Genomic DNA, 15,566 nt, shown 5'->3' on the forward strand with positions numbered 1-15,566 from the left:
TGTTTATCTGTGTGTCAGGTAATTCTGTTTTTTACTGCCGTTCCCACAAGTTTGCCTGTGACTTCACACAGGAAGCCATTAGCTGAGGTAGTGCTTCAAACACCAATCGTGACAACGTATTTGCATTCACCTTTAATTATTCCCAGATTTTCTTGGAAAATGGCATTTGAACAGGTAGGAGGGACTTTGCATTGCACGTAAGCTGCACCGCACATTAAAGTAATAATAGACTTCCAAGTTACAAAGAACATATTCAGCACTGTTCACATGTAGTTATTTGGGCATCAATCAATAGCTGCCCAAGACTTACCAATATGAGAAATTAGCCTATTCAGAGATTCCTGTTGTTACTATGTAAACTACTATGGCAATCTGTTTGACTCTCTATGACCTTCTAATAACGTGCTTAATAATAACACGGTAACATTCTCATGCTAACTGTTTCACTTCTAAACACTCTGGCAGAGCAATGGCAGATGCTGGGACAGAAAGCATTTGGGCAATTGCTATGGTTGCTGGGATGCAGAGCACTGAATACACCTCCATCCTCCAAATTTCAGTCACTTCTGGCTCTTAACAAATTTCAAAATCCTCAGCTGCCTCCTTGATACCAAACTCCCAAACTATCCCGCACGCCTTCCTGGGTGCAAAATGGTCCAACTGACCCATACATGCACACCAGTTGTCAACCTTCCCAGCTTTTCCCTGACTGCTTCCCCCATGCAGTTACTCCTTCTGAATACAACAATCTACAACACAGTGAAAATTTAAAATGTGGGGACCATTTAAAATAAATGAATAAGACAAGGGATAGCTCACTGGTGAGAATGGGAGGTGGGTTGGGGGCAGTGTGCGGGAAGAGGAAAGTTTTTTGCATAATTCCAGGATCATGCATGCACAATTTAGGTCTAATATACTGCATAGCGTGCAGGGCCCTGCCCATACTACAGACGAGCTTCAGGATTAATGGACTAGGTCTAATTAAACATTAGCCTCATGTTGTAGGTGTATTTGGGTCTCATCCAGCATTCACTGAAGTCAGTGCAGCATTTCCATTGACTTCACTAGGGTATTGGGCTGAGTCCTTAATCCCTTAGCCTGTATCTGTAAATTGTGCTTTGCTTCTACCCCCGTTAAAGGAAGAGCTAGGCTGTGTCCACACTTGATGTTTCTCCCCTAAAACTTCCTTCCAGTCATGGCAACATTGGGAGAAGTGGAGTAGATTAGCCACCTGCAGAGCAGGTCAAGATGACAAAGGTGTTAAACCCCAAAGGGTTGCTACTGCCTTGCTTACGCCCACTCTTCCATGAGTGGAGCTGAACTAGTGCTAGCATTGGTGGAAAAATTTTAAGGAGCGGTGGGGAGGGCTAGTGTAGAGAAGGTGATAGTGCAGCAGTGTGCTCTATGCCCTCAGATCAGCTGTGGAACAAATTTTTGGCATCCTCAAAGGTGTTTGGATGCCTTGACAAAGCTAAAGTAGCTCACAGTGAGGTAAATTCTGATGAGTTGCTCCATGTTCCATATGCAACTTATAAAGGCAAGTGGTCCATTGGAAGGATTTTATACAGGTGATAAACTATTAACTTGAAAGATCCACGGCAGTGGAATAAGTAGTATAAGGGGATTAAGGAGGAGAGATGGGCTATGTGATTTTGCAAGAAACCCATACAGTCCATCTGTCACTACATCACAATTTGAATAGTGCACAAATTTACTTATGTCCCTCTGCTACACAGACCTCGAAGGGCCCAGTCCAGAGCCCATTTTGTTCAGGGAGTCTTTCCACTGATTTCTGGCCCCAAAGGAAGGAAACTGTCAAAAAAAATGTGGTGAACAAGAAAAAGTTTACTACCCCACAGAAAGCCACATTATTTTGGTGACTGTTGAACACAGTAAACACACAAGCCTTTCTTGTACAAACTCAGGTGGAGTCTTTATTCACAACAAGAAATCCAGGCAATTTCCCCAATTAGCAGCTCCCTAGCTGCACAGGCTGCTAGCTTAAACTCCCATCTCTCAAAACAGTCAGAACCCTCTTAGCCTCTTATAGGGAACAATGCTTCATTAATTTCTCACGTTAACAGTCTAGAACGTAAACACAACACTGACTATGCACTGAACTGAATTACAGGCTTCAGTAAGATACCAAATTCCGATCAACCCTCTGTGCATTTGACTTTGCAGGGAACTTAGATTTTTAAATATGGTAAGTGCACGCCAGAATTCATGGGTTGTATTTTCACTGTTTTGGAAATGCATATGCATGCCTGGATTTGCCTGTCCAAATGGAGCATGTGCTCATAAATAGGGTACGCAACCACATGCAGCAAGGACCATTTACAGGTGCAAAACCCCAGGGGCAAATTTGGAGGCTGAATTTGAAAACATGGTCCAAAAATAACACTCTTGTTCTGATAGGACAACTCCATCGTGTCAGGCTTTATCCAGATCTTGCATTATGTGTGTGTTTGTTAATGGAAAGATAGGGGAAGCTGCTTGACAGACATAAGGGACCCATAAAACTCTTTTCCAGAGCGTCAATAAACCAATGCAGGTGAGGCTTTTGTAAGTTCCAAGGCTGCTGAGCAAAAGTCACATCCAAGTGTAGATGTAAGTAGGAGCATTATTACTGGTACAAATACCTGAACTTAAGTGGTGTTATTGAGAAGCAAGGATTAAGGCAGCAGAATGAGAGAACCAGACTATCTAGCTTCTGTTTCTCAGTTCAGCTGCAGACTTCCTCTGTGATCTACTGTCTGTTTCTTCATCAGTTAAAGAAATATCAGTCTCATGGGGTGTTGTGAGGTCTGGTTCATTACTGTCTGAAGCATGTTGATCCTCAGGTGCTATCAAAGTGTGAAGCATTATTATTCAATGCACCTTTTCTAGGTACAACTTTAACCTATAAATATTAAAAATTCAGCATCTTGACTGCTCCTCTACCCTTTTCAAGATGTACTAACCTTAGTCTGCGACTCCTGCTTTTCATACTACCACTGTGGTGTAACCAGGAATCTTAGCATGACATAAAAGGCCCTTGAAACTAATGTGTGGTTTTTGTTGACTTAAGAAAGATGGTGAGGGAGCTTAGCCAGGACAGTCTGGGCCTGAAAGTTCAGATCACTAGTGGAGATAGTAAAAGTTTCTGTGCAACAGCAGAGGGAATCCAATCTTGCAGGTGTTGCGTGCTCTCATATCCCACTGAAGATAATGGGCACACTCAACCTCTTAGGAGGCACTCAGCACCTTGCAGGACTGGGCTCAGGCTGGAGTGAAAGAAAAAGATGTCTGCCTTCAGAGATAAATTATTTCTAAATGGTCAGACTCTTGTGGCTTTACAGTGGGTTGAATGCCACTAGAAACTGCTGGTACAATTTATGTAAATTTCTCCCAGTTATTGCCTGGATGCTATCTGAGATAAAAGGATGACATTTCTACTGAAGCTTTATTGTCAGCAGGATGGACATTTCTCCCAGATCTTAAGGCTTTAGAACCATTCATTTGTCATCATAGCAAAACACTGTCAAAGCAACAATGCCCTCCTAAAAGAAGGCTTCACTTCTGCATCAGTAGTGACTCTTTGCTCATTTTCAGATATCAATCCCACCACCTAGACTCCAGGATGAACTTGCTGTGACTTGAAACCTTTCCCAATACACTGAGGTGTGCTCAGAGTGCTTTGACACTAGCTGTAGGGCACATTAAGTGAGAAGGCAGAATAACAGATGAGAGTGTAAGAGATTTATTGGGCTTTATTTGCTAGGAACCGAAAGGAAAACAATTAGACTGTGCAAATATTTTGGATGGATTTGCAAGTGGTGCAGTTAATGGACTAACTTGAGTGATGAATTTTTGGTTTGACCAGAAAGACTTTAATCTTTTGTGTCTTCTGATCAAGATCATACAAGTGAACTTGCCCTAGCACATTAGCTCTCTCTTCTCCAGGCTCATAGCACAGAGCTGCTCAGTAAAGTTTACTCATGTACTTTGAATACAAATGTCTATAAATAAAGGCTATTAAGTGAGAGAGGAGATCCAGTAACTGAGGATTTAGAAAGGGATGAGATCCGTAATAGCTACTTCCAGCTTTTAACGAAAAGGACATGATAAAGGAAGATCTGACATAAACACGTGCAAAGGACAATTAGTAGAGACTGAGCAATTGGTTAAGAGCTGATTTTATTTAATGTATTTTTTGAGGAAATGTTCTGAACGAAGTGTGCAGTTGGAGTAGATAATCCAAGAGGCCCTTCTCGTCTCTCTCTCATTCTAGCGAGATTATCTGCTTTGTCAAAGAAGCAGCAATATCTTCTGATTTAACTCAATCGTCCTTCAAAAGTCAAAAGCCACCCTGGTGATGCACTGACCTGGAAATGAAGGGACAATACAGACCTATGTAAATAAAGGACTTTAATTAAACTTTAGATCTTTTAATTATTACCCAGTTTTAATTAGGTAAAGTGCCTTTTTTCCCTCCTAAAAAGAAGAAAATATTACAACAGAACCAAACAGCTTATCAATGAAATAAAAACATTTGTTGTGCGTAGGTTTTGAGTGAAACCTTCTTGATGTTGGTGAGCATGATAGCGGCCCTTTGTCTGGGATAAATGGAAGAAGCAGTTAGGCATCGCTTTGGGGTAAGATAGCTAAAACAATGAGAGCCATTGCCCAAAATACAGGGCACATAGCACATCTCCTGACCAGACTTGCTATGTGGGTGGATGGGTTTTGTTGGGTGGAGCTGTGTATGTGAACAGAAAGAGCAAAAATCCAAGGAGACAGAAAAGTACTGGGAGTGTGGCCCTGAGAGAGCGTGCTTTTTGGGCAGAGTGCTGGCTGGAAAGAGGATTCAAACTGTGGGAAAAGCAACTCCTTCCTGTTTGTTTCCTACAACGTTCAGGGAAACATGACTTTGGGTACATTCGTGCAATCCTGTTTATTAATAAAGAAATATCTGACTGCATCAATTCTCCTAATGGAAACAAACTGCAAGACCTTGAATATTGGCTAACCACTTAGGTAATAATTTATAGGACCAGATTCCCTGACCTGCTCTATCCTGTTTGGTCTGCCACTCACTCTATGCCTACTGCCAGCTAGTGGGCATAGAGATGTCAAAGCTGTCTCCTACTATACCCTTGCAGCACATTGCATGGGCACATGCCAGGTGTATGGAGGTAGTGTAGCTGGAGTGCATCGCCCTCCACCCATCCCTGGCTGGCAGATGGCCCCAGTCAATGGGCATAAGGCAGAGCAACCTCTACACAAAGGAGTTGGTGTTCAGCCTGTCTGAAAATCAGGCCACATAGGTAGGTGCTTCACTAAGGATCTAGAAGCCTAATTCAGGCATCGTTTTTTGAAAATAGTGGCCTCTTCTTTTTTTTTAATCTTTTTTTCTTTTTTCCTTACTGTTTGTGGTTACAGATTTTACTAAATACTGATTCACTCAAATCATTGCTTGACAAGCAGGGCATATCTGGGGAACTGAATTTCAGTTTTATGCATTTGAACTCTGCTAGGTCATATAATGAAGTACGATTAGCCAAGACTTCAGATTGATTTACAGAGGGAGAATTTAGTGGGAGAACAGACACTGGTGGGCATGTGAAGGTTTCCAAGGCTATATGCCTGGGCAAAGGAATGATCAGAACAGTCTTTCCAAGCCCAAGGCAATAACGATACCATGGATTTTAAATAGTGTGTGGGTTGCAACATAGGGTGTAGAGCATTATTTTTTAATCCATTTCACCCAAGCTGTAAGTTACTTCCTCAACTAGCAAAACATTTGAGGACCATTCCAAGGTGTTTTACTAGCACCCTGAATCCTTAGAATTCAGACGTACTCAGAGAATCACTGACTGACTGCTTTTAGAGTAGCAGCCGTGTTAGTCTGTATTCACAGAAAGAAAAGGAGTACTTGTGGCACCTTAGAGACTAACAAATTTATTTGAGCATAAGCTTTCGTGAGCTACAGCTCACTTTAACAAGAGTGATCACTTAAGGTGAGCTATTACCAGCAGGAGAGCCCGGGGGGCAGAGGGGGAAACCTTTTGTAGTGATAATCAAGGTGGGCCATTTATAGCAGTTGACAAGAACATCTGAAGAACAGTGGGGGGGGGGGGGCGGAATAAACAAGGGGAAATAGTTTTACTATGTGTAATGACCCATCCACTCCCAGTTTCTATTCAAGCCTAAGTTAAACGTATCCAGTTTGCAAATTAATTCCAATTCAGCAGTCTCTCGCTGGAGTCTGGTTTTGAAGTTTTTTTTGTTGAAGAATTGCAGCTTTTAGGTCTGTAATCGAGTGACCAAAGAGATTGAAGTGTTCTCCAACTGGTTTTTGAATGTTATAATTCTTGACGTCTGATTTGTGTCCATTTATTCTTTTACGTAGAGACTGTCCAGTTTGACCAATGTACATGGCTGAGGGGCATTGCTGGCACATGATGGCATATACCACATTGGTAGATGTGCAGGTGAACGAGCCTCTGATAGTGTGGCTGATGTGATTAGGCCCCTGAATAGATATGTGGACACAGTTGGCAACGGGCTTTGTTGCAAGGATAGGTTCCTGGGTTAGTGGTTCTGTTGTGTGGTGTGTGGTTGCTGGTGAATATTTCCTTCAGGTTGGGGGGCTGTCTGTAAGCAAGGACTGGCCAGTCTCCAAAGATCTGTGAGAGTGATGGGTCATCCTTCAGGATAGGTTGTAGATCCTTGATGATGCACTGGAGAGGTTTTAGTTGGGGGCTGAAGGTGATGGGTAGTGGCATTCTGTTATTTTCTTTGTTGGGCCTGTCCTGTAGTAGGTGACTTCTGGGTACTCTTCTGGCTCTGTCAATCTGTTTCTTCACTTCAGCAGGTGGGTATTGTAGTTGTAAGAATGCTTGATAGAGATCTTGTAGGTATTTGTCTCTGTCTGAGGGGTTGGAGCAAATGCGGTTGTATTGTAGAGCTTGGCTGTAGACAATGGATCGTGTGGTGTGGTCTGGATGAAAGCTGGAGGCATGTAGGTAGGAATAGCAGTCAGTAGGTTTCCGGTATAGGGTGGTGTTTATGTAACCATCGCTTATTAGCACCATAGTGTCCAGGAAGTGAATCTCTTGTGTGGACTGGTCCAGGCTGAGGTTGATGGTGGGATGGAAATTGTTGAAATCATGGTGGAATTCCTCAAGGGCTGTTATGGCAGCTATCCCATTACTTGGGCTGCAGAGAACACTAAAAATATTCAATCATACATTTAGAATTACAACAATGCAAAGCAATTTTCTGCACAATCTTGGTTCATTGCATCAAAACTGTGTTCATAAACAAAGCCTTTATAGCCAGTATTTACACGATTTATACAATTCTAGGGAGAAGATCTGTAAGACAAATGGAATTTATGCTGGACAGATTCTCCGGCTATAGAAACTGGCCCTGGAGAAATATCTCTTTTGTGTTAGTGCAGCTAGAAATACAATCTTTTTGTTCTGAACAGCTTTGACCCTAATTTAGTAGGGCTCCATGCTACAGCACTGGGGAAATGAAAGTGTTTAGCTGGGAACGCTTCCTATTTTAAACTCTGCTCCTATATGCTGATACTCACTGCTGTCTAAAGACTCCCCTCCAGCAGAGCCAGAAGCCAAGGCAGCAGCAGGGGTGAAGGTGAAGCCCAACCAGGACACCCCACAGACATGGACAGGCAGAGAATCTCCTTTCAAACGGCTCCCACTTAATGCATCTGGTCTCTGCCGCGTCCCCCAACTTCTCCTGCTGTGTGAGCTTGGGTAGGAGGAAGCTCCTGCTTCTGAGCCTGTCTTGAGAGCACCAAGATCCCTGTCTCTTGGCAGGAGTCAGGATTAAAAGGGGGATCCTCTGGAGTACGCTGTCCCTTGTAGCCCTCCCAACCATGCGACCTTGGAGAGGAAGAAGTTCCTGCAATGGAGCCTGCCCTTCTGAGCCCTGAGAGCACAAAGGATCCCGTCTCCTTGGACAGCCAGGAGCAGCAGGGATGCGTAGGTATTTCAGTACTGAAGCCTTATTAAGTCCTCTTTGAGACTGTCAACCAGGGTGTGAATTAGCAAAAATTCAGAAGGTAAATTCTGTGATGTGAACACTTATCCACTAGAATTTGGACTGAGACCCCAAACTATAATCATCTATATGCTGCTGAAGAATTGTCAGCAATTTTGTATCACTGCTGACCTCTGTCATATCTGAACAGGTGGTAAATGAGTAAATGAGTAAAACCTCTAACAGCAGTAGTCAGAACATGCTGCAATCTCAAAACTAGAATTAGAGCAGGTTTGTGCTAAGGGAATTGCAAAATTTAACTAGCTGTACACAAAAAAGCAGAGCCTCTGACACAGAAGCTCAAACAATTCAGGGAGTGAGGACTGCTCTCTAAATGATAACATGTTGGCTTTTCGAGCCCTCTATCAGATTAATGCAAGTTTTGAAAGATACATGAGACTCAAAGAGAGCACTTAAATTGTGAAGGAATGGTGACCCCATCAAAATTAAGGGGTGAAAACAAGTACCTGATTCAAGGCAGTAGTGAGTCCTCATATACTACTTACAAAGGAATTTTCAATTAGATGCTTTAAATTGCAAAAATGTTGCTGTCCACCTAGTGTTTAACATCCTGAAGGCAAAGAAAGGAAGTTTATTCAGATGGAAGGTAGGTAAATCTGAATGCAGCATAAAACTGAAATGACGCACCATGGCAATAAAGTATGCCCAATGGCAACATATACTGTAAGTACTAAATAAATCGTGGCCTATGGGGGAATGTCAGTATTTCAGTTTTCAGTGATTGAAGGACAAGCCTCTGAAAGAGACAGCGATATCTGGGGGAGGGATAGCTCAGTGGTTTGAGCATTGGCCTACTAAACCCAGGGTTGAGAGTTCAATCCTTGAGGGGGCCATTTAGGGATCTGGGGCAAAAATTGGGGTTTGGTCCTGCCTTGAGCAGGGGGTAGGACTAGATGACCTCCTGAGGTCCCTTCCAACCCTATGATTCTATGATCTCTTGGAAGACTTAAACCAGACAGTGCTGTCCCACAAAGGCCAATTAAAAATCCCAACCACTATGGCCTACATTTTCAAAAGTGACTAGTCATTTTCAATAGCTCAATTTTTGGGTGCCCAGCTGGAGACCTTAAAAGGGCCTGATTTTTCAGAGGGCAGGTGCTCAGCACTTCCTGAGGCTTGGGCCCCTTTAAGATGTCTCCTGTTGGGCATCAAAAAATTGAGGCCTCCAAAATAACTAGTCACTTTTTTGAACATGTAGGTCTACAGCTAGAGGCAAATTCTAGCCTATGTTTTTGCACAAAACTACCCTTGACACATCAATGGACGTTCCACATTGGACATCAGTGGATATGGCTAAGATACAGCTGTTAAAAGTTAATGAATGTAAAACAATACTACTCAGTCACTAGACCTCAAAGGAACAGACTAGGCTTCACGTCTGCAAAATGAGGCTGAAGTGGGGAGCCCTTAATATCTTCCCCACCCAACATACCATTTCATGTAGAATGAATAAGTTGAGTCTGGGATGTTTCCCAAAGAATCATCGGGCTAACCCATCCCCAAATCCTTAGGTCAGCTCTGTGCACCATGGCATGCTAATGGTGTACAGAAGTCTGGTGTCTTTTGGAGTAGGAGGTTGTGGGCCTGTAAACGTAAATGCTAAAGCTGACTCTGCTTTTGGGGTCATGAGGGACTTGTTCCTGCATGACTCAGGGGTGCAGTGTTGCATGAACCTGCATAAGGTTCCTGTTAGGTGCCCCAGAGGGAGTGAACCTGGCATTGGCCACTAGCAGTAGACAGGATACTGGGCTGGATGGACCTTTGGTCTGACCCAGTATGGCCATTCTTATATTTTTATGTTATTAAGGTAAAAGTGATGGACTAGAAGACAGGGAGACCTGATCCTGTGTTAATGAGTGCTGCTGTGTAGCCACCTAGTTCCTTCTTTCTACTAGACAAAGCAAGGGCTAGGCGGGAAGATCATAAAAATTTTCCTCTGTTTGTATTCTAAGGATCACACTTAAGTTCCTCTCTCCTAAAATATATCTATTCTCTGACACATTTTCACTCCTCACCCCTTTTAACTCTGCTCCTCTGAGAGTATAGGTGCAACTTCTATTCAGGGTGGAGGACTATACCTACTATTTAACCTTATTTGCACCCAGGTGTAATGTCTGCTTACATCTGAAACCTGGCTCTCCAAGGACTTGTGAGACCAAGAACATAGTGTATTGTTAGTAAAAGCTGTATCCTGTGGACTGTGCTATGTACATTACTGGCTGGTATGAAGGGCTGTAGAGTGACTTTAAAGCAGGATTGTTCACAATGCATTTGAAGGATGCTTGGTGGAGAACTCAGTGATTTTGAATGTTGTTTTTCTTTGCTTTGCTGCCAAAAGGCTGTAAATGGCATTTGTATCTCTCTCTCTACTAACCTACACTTTTTATCTTACAGGCAAGCTGGTAGCTAATAGAACTTGAACAGCTTTCTTGAAAGCAAATAGCCCTACTACAAATATTGCTTTATTTGATTTATAGAAAGCAATAATGCCTGGATGTGTACAAAGACCACTACATGCCAAGACGGACCGAATAGCAGAAGCTATAATTTAGTGTATTAAAAAAAAAAACACAGCATAATTTGTTAGCTGTGGTGCTGAGAAAGATCTACTGTACAAATATTGAAGTCTAATAGCTAGCGAATGTGTCCCTGCTTAAAATACATGTAACCTTTAACAATCCAAAAACATGAGCCCCTAGACAGTAAATAATAAACCCACAGACAGAAACCTGAGAGCTTCGTCGTACCTTTTGTGACAGGTAGAAAAAACTTTCATAACATGGTCATTTTGATTTGCTGAAAATAACATAATGTCACAGTTCAGGGCATCTAAACCTGTATATCCCCTCATTGGGCCAGCAAGGGCACCCACCCTCAGGCTTCCAGCTCCCCAGCTGTTGCCTCTCCATCCCTCTCCCTTCTTCCAGCCTGCACAGTTCCTTGTCTTCACTACATATTTCCCGGCACAGACCGGTTGCCCTAGGACATCTGATTGCTTTCTCTGCAGAGATGGTTAACAGGTGTAAGTGCTACAGTTATACGGTACCACACAGCACTTCCTCTGCACTTTATTCTTAAGATGAACAGTGTTACAGAGAAAACACATTAAAAACAATTAAAGGACCTATATGCATGCTAATCTTCTTAGCATATGTGCAATGTTCCTCAAGTTGCACGTGACCAGGATTCATCACTGGATTTGGTCCACTGGTTGGATCATTCGCTTTCCCGGCCTGGGCTGGGTACTGACAGGGAGCATGACGTGAATACTGATCCATGCCCCCCAGAATGCTAATAAGTTTACCAGAATTAACCTGAATCCTAACATGGATTCTGGCAGGAGAAGTCCTTCAAATCCCTCCTCCCCCCCCCCCGCCCCTCACGAAAGGTGAGTCCTTTTGGTTATCAGTTTACAGCTGCAGCTTAGAACAAGCACATTCATAACTCTTTATATATTTCAGGAGTCTTTGATCTGGAGTTTCCAGAAGCAGGTAATTAGTACATACCTGGTCTCTCTCTCCTCCCCTCGCCTCCCCGGGGCATATCTTCAAAAGGTTGCCTTCAAAGGGTAAAATTTGCATTCTCCTAACCCCAAGGTACTTCCTAGGAAATCCACTTTGCACACATTGTTCCAAAAAGATCTTTAAAGTTCCTAATACCTTCCAGGGATTGCATTAATCTTGTCTTCCTGCTAAAGAAGTTTCATATAATCTCAGCATAGTACATAATCATTTGCATTGTTAATACAATGCCACCCCAAAGATATTAACGCTAATTCAACAAGGTTTAATTTAATTCAGTAAACTTTACCTTAATCCCATAAGGTTTTTCAGGATATTCTCAGTCTGTCACACGTAAGCAAATGTACTTTTGGAAAAGGACTCTAGCACTCTAACTTGCAGCTGGTGATCTGGCAATACACTACTCAAAACCTGGTCTCAGAGTTAAGTGTGTGTTTTGCATCCCAAAAGAGAACACACACTGCACCTTTGTGAGGCTAAACTAAGCAGCTGACTCAATCCTTCTCTGTCTCCAGTTCAAAGTTACCCTCCAATTTCTCAAAATTCTGCACAGACTTTCTTTGCGTCATCTCTCTGACCTGCCAGCTCAGTAGCTCACCCTGTCTGAGCCTTTTCTTTATTTTCCTCCCTTGAACCCCTGAAGGGAGTTGCCCTTTAGTTATGCTTCTCACACTGTCATTTACTTCCTCCAAGCCACTATCACTTCCTCTTCAAAATTCTTTTCTTAAAACAAGGCTGTGTATTCCTGACCAACATGTAAGGGGAAGTGGCCTATTGTGTCTCACATAAGGAACATTTTCATGTTTTCTGACTTTGTAAATTAAAAAATTTCATATGAATAATAATAGCCAGTGATAGCAATCTAAATGATCTATTCAGGTACTGCATTCAACGTCATACAGTACATTGCAACACTCTATCCATGGTCGCCTTTTTTTCAGATAAATATTATGAGCTAAGTGGAACCTTGTTAAGAACATAAGAATGGCCATAGTGGGTCAGAACAATGGTCCACCTAGCCCAGCATTCTGTCTGTGACAATGGCCAGTGCCAGATGCTTCAGACGGAATGAACAGAACAGGGCAATTATTGAGTGATCCATCCTGTTGTCCACTCCCAGCCTCTGGAAGTGAGAGGCTTAGGGACACCCGGAGCATGGGGTTGTATCCCTAAATGTCTTGGGTATTAGCCATTGATGGACCTATAGAATTTATATAGGTTTAAGTTACCTAATTCTTTTTTGAGCCCAGTTATACTTTTGGCCTTTACAATGTCCCCTGGCAATGAGTTTCACATGTTGACTATGCGTTGTGTGACAAAGTACTTCCTTATGTTGGTTTTAAACCTGCTGAATTTCATCGGGTGACCCATTGTTCTCATGTTATGAGAAGGCATAAATAATACTTTCTTTTTCACTTTCTCCACACCATTCATGATTACATAGACCTCTATCAGATTCCCACTTAGTTTTCTCTTTTTCCAAGATAAAAACTAAGAGTCTTTTTAATCTCTCCTAATATGGAAGCTGTTCCATACCCATAATCATGTTTGATGCCCTTCTCTGTACCTTTTCCAATTCATATATATCTTTTTTGAGATGGGGCAACCAGAATGGCACACAGTATTCAAGGTGTGGGTGTACCAGGGGTTTATATAGTGGCATTATGATTTTTATTATTATTATCTATCCCCTTTCTAATGGTTCCTAACATTGTTAGCTTTTTTGAGTGCTGCTGCACATTGAGCAGATGTTTTCAGAAAACTATCCACGATTCTAAATTAGCTGTTACCACTCTTTTTTGAGTGGTAACAGCTAATTTAGAATCCAATATTTTGTATGTATAGTTGGCATTATTTTTTCCAATGTGCATTCCTTTGCGCTTACGGATACTGCATTTCATTTGCCATTTTGTTGCCCAGTCACCCAGTTCTCAAGATTACTTTGTAGCTCTTTGCAGTGAGCTTTGGACTTAACTATCCCGAGCAATTTTTTTTATCATCTGCAGATTTTGCCACCTTGCAGTTTACCCCTTTTTCCAAAACCTGTATGAATATGTTGAACAGCACGGGTCCCAGTGCAGATCCTTGTGGGACCCCGGTCTTTACCACTTTCCATTGTGAAAACTGACCACTTATTCCTACCCTTTGTTTCCTATCTTTTAACCAGTTACTGATCCATGAGAGGACCTTCCCTCTTATCCCATGGCTGCTTAGTTTGCTTAAGGGCTTTTAGTCAGGGACCTTGTCAAAAGCTTTCTGAAAGTCTAAGTACACAGTATGCACTGGATCATCCTTGTCCACATGCTCGTTGACCCCCCGCAAAGAATTCTAATAGGCATGATTTCCCTTTACAAAAGCTGTGTTGACTCTTCCCCAACGTATTGCGTTCATCTATGTATCTGATCATTTTGTTCTTTAGTATAGTTTCAACCAGTTTGCCTGCTACTGAAGTTTGGTTTACAGTCCTGTAATTGCCAGGATTGCCTCTGGAGTCTTTTTAAAAATAGGTGTTATATTAGTGATCTGAAACACAGGCTGATTTAAGCGATAGATTACATACCACAGTTAGTAGTTCTGCAATTTCACATCTGAGTTCCTTCAGAACTCTTGGGTGAAAACTATCTGGTCCTAGTGATTTATTAGTGTTTAATTTATCAATTTGTTCCAAAACCTCCTTTATTGATATCTCAATCTGGAACAATTCCTCAAATTTGTCCCCTAAAAAGAATGACTCATGTATGGGGATTTCCCCATATGCTCTGTAGTGATGACCAAAGCAAAAAAATTAATTTAGCTTCTCTGAAATGGCCTTGTCTTTTTTTTTGGCCGGTGGCCTCACTGATGGTTTGGTAGGCTTCCTACTTCTGATGTACTTAACAATTTATTTGGTTAGTTTTTGTGTCTTTAGCTTGTTGCTCTTCAAATTCTTTCTTAGCCTGCCTTATTATGTTCTTACACTTGACTTGCCAGAGTTTATGCTCCTCTCTTTTCCTCACTTGGATTTGACTTCCAATTTTTAAAAGAGGCCTTTTTGCCTTTAACCACCTCTTTTACTTTGCTGTTTAGCCAGGGTGGCATTTTTTAGTCCTCTTACTATTGGGTGGGTAGGTGGATTTTTTTAAAATTTGGGGGGTACATTTAGTTTGAGCCTCTATTATGGTTTTTAAATAGTTTCCATGATGTTTGCAGGTATTTCACCTCTATGACTGCTCCTTTTAACTTCCATTTTACTAGCTTCTTCATTTTTGTGATGTTCCCTTTTTTTAAGTTAAATGCTACTGTGGTGGGTTTCTTTGGCATTTCCCCCCTACAGGGATGTTAAATTTAATTACATTTATGGTTGTTCTCACCAAGCGGTTAAGTTATATTCATGTTTTTGACCACATCCTGTGTTTCATTTAGGATTAAATCAAGAATTGCCTCTTCTCCTGTGGATTCCAGGATGTGCTGATCCAAGAAGCTGTCATTTAATGTATATAGAAATGTTATCTCTTCATCCCATCCTGAGATGACATGTCAATATGAGGATAGTTGAAATCCCCCATTATTATTGTGTTTCCTGTGTTTGTAGCCTCTCTAATCTCCCTGAGCATTTCACAATCAATCACTGTCATCATCTTGGTTCGGTCATCGGTACTATGCTCCTACTGCTCTACTCTAATGGTTCAAGCATGGAATTTCTACCCATAGAGATTCTGTGGGACAGTTTGATTCATTTAAGATTTTTACTGTGTTTGACTCTATGCTTTCTTTGATCCATAGGTCACTCCCCCGACCAGCACAACGTACTCTGTCATTTCTATATATTTTGTACCCTGGTACTACCACCTCCCATTGATTATCCTCATTCCACCAAGTTTCCATGATGCCTATTACATCAACAGCCTCATTTTAATGGCACTCTAGTTCACCCATCTTAGTACTTAGACTTCTAGCATTTCTATATAAACACTTGTACATTTTGTCAATATT

General features: G+C 41.9%; 1 long non-coding RNA gene across 2 annotated transcripts; it reads right to left on the bottom strand.

Moving 5' to 3' along the window:
- Positions 1-7,052: 7,052 nt before the first annotated feature.
- Positions 7,053-12,235, bottom strand: LOC119566670. 2 transcript variants are annotated; one of them, XR_006291026.1, is made up of 4 exons: positions 11,884-12,235; positions 11,580-11,764; positions 8,520-8,623; positions 7,053-7,215 (listed from the first exon to the last, which is right to left on the bottom strand). It is a non-coding gene; the product is annotated as an uncharacterized LOC119566670 (long non-coding RNA). The 2 variants fall into 2 exon arrangements; XR_005225980.2 differs by lacking the exon at positions 8,520-8,623.
- Between the last annotated feature and the right edge of the window lie 3,331 nt (positions 12,236-15,566).

Source organism: Chelonia mydas, chromosome 5 (assembly GCF_015237465.2).
Source record: "Chelonia mydas isolate rCheMyd1 chromosome 5, rCheMyd1.pri.v2, whole genome shotgun sequence".
Taxonomy (NCBI): Eukaryota; Metazoa; Chordata; order Testudines; family Cheloniidae; genus Chelonia; species Chelonia mydas.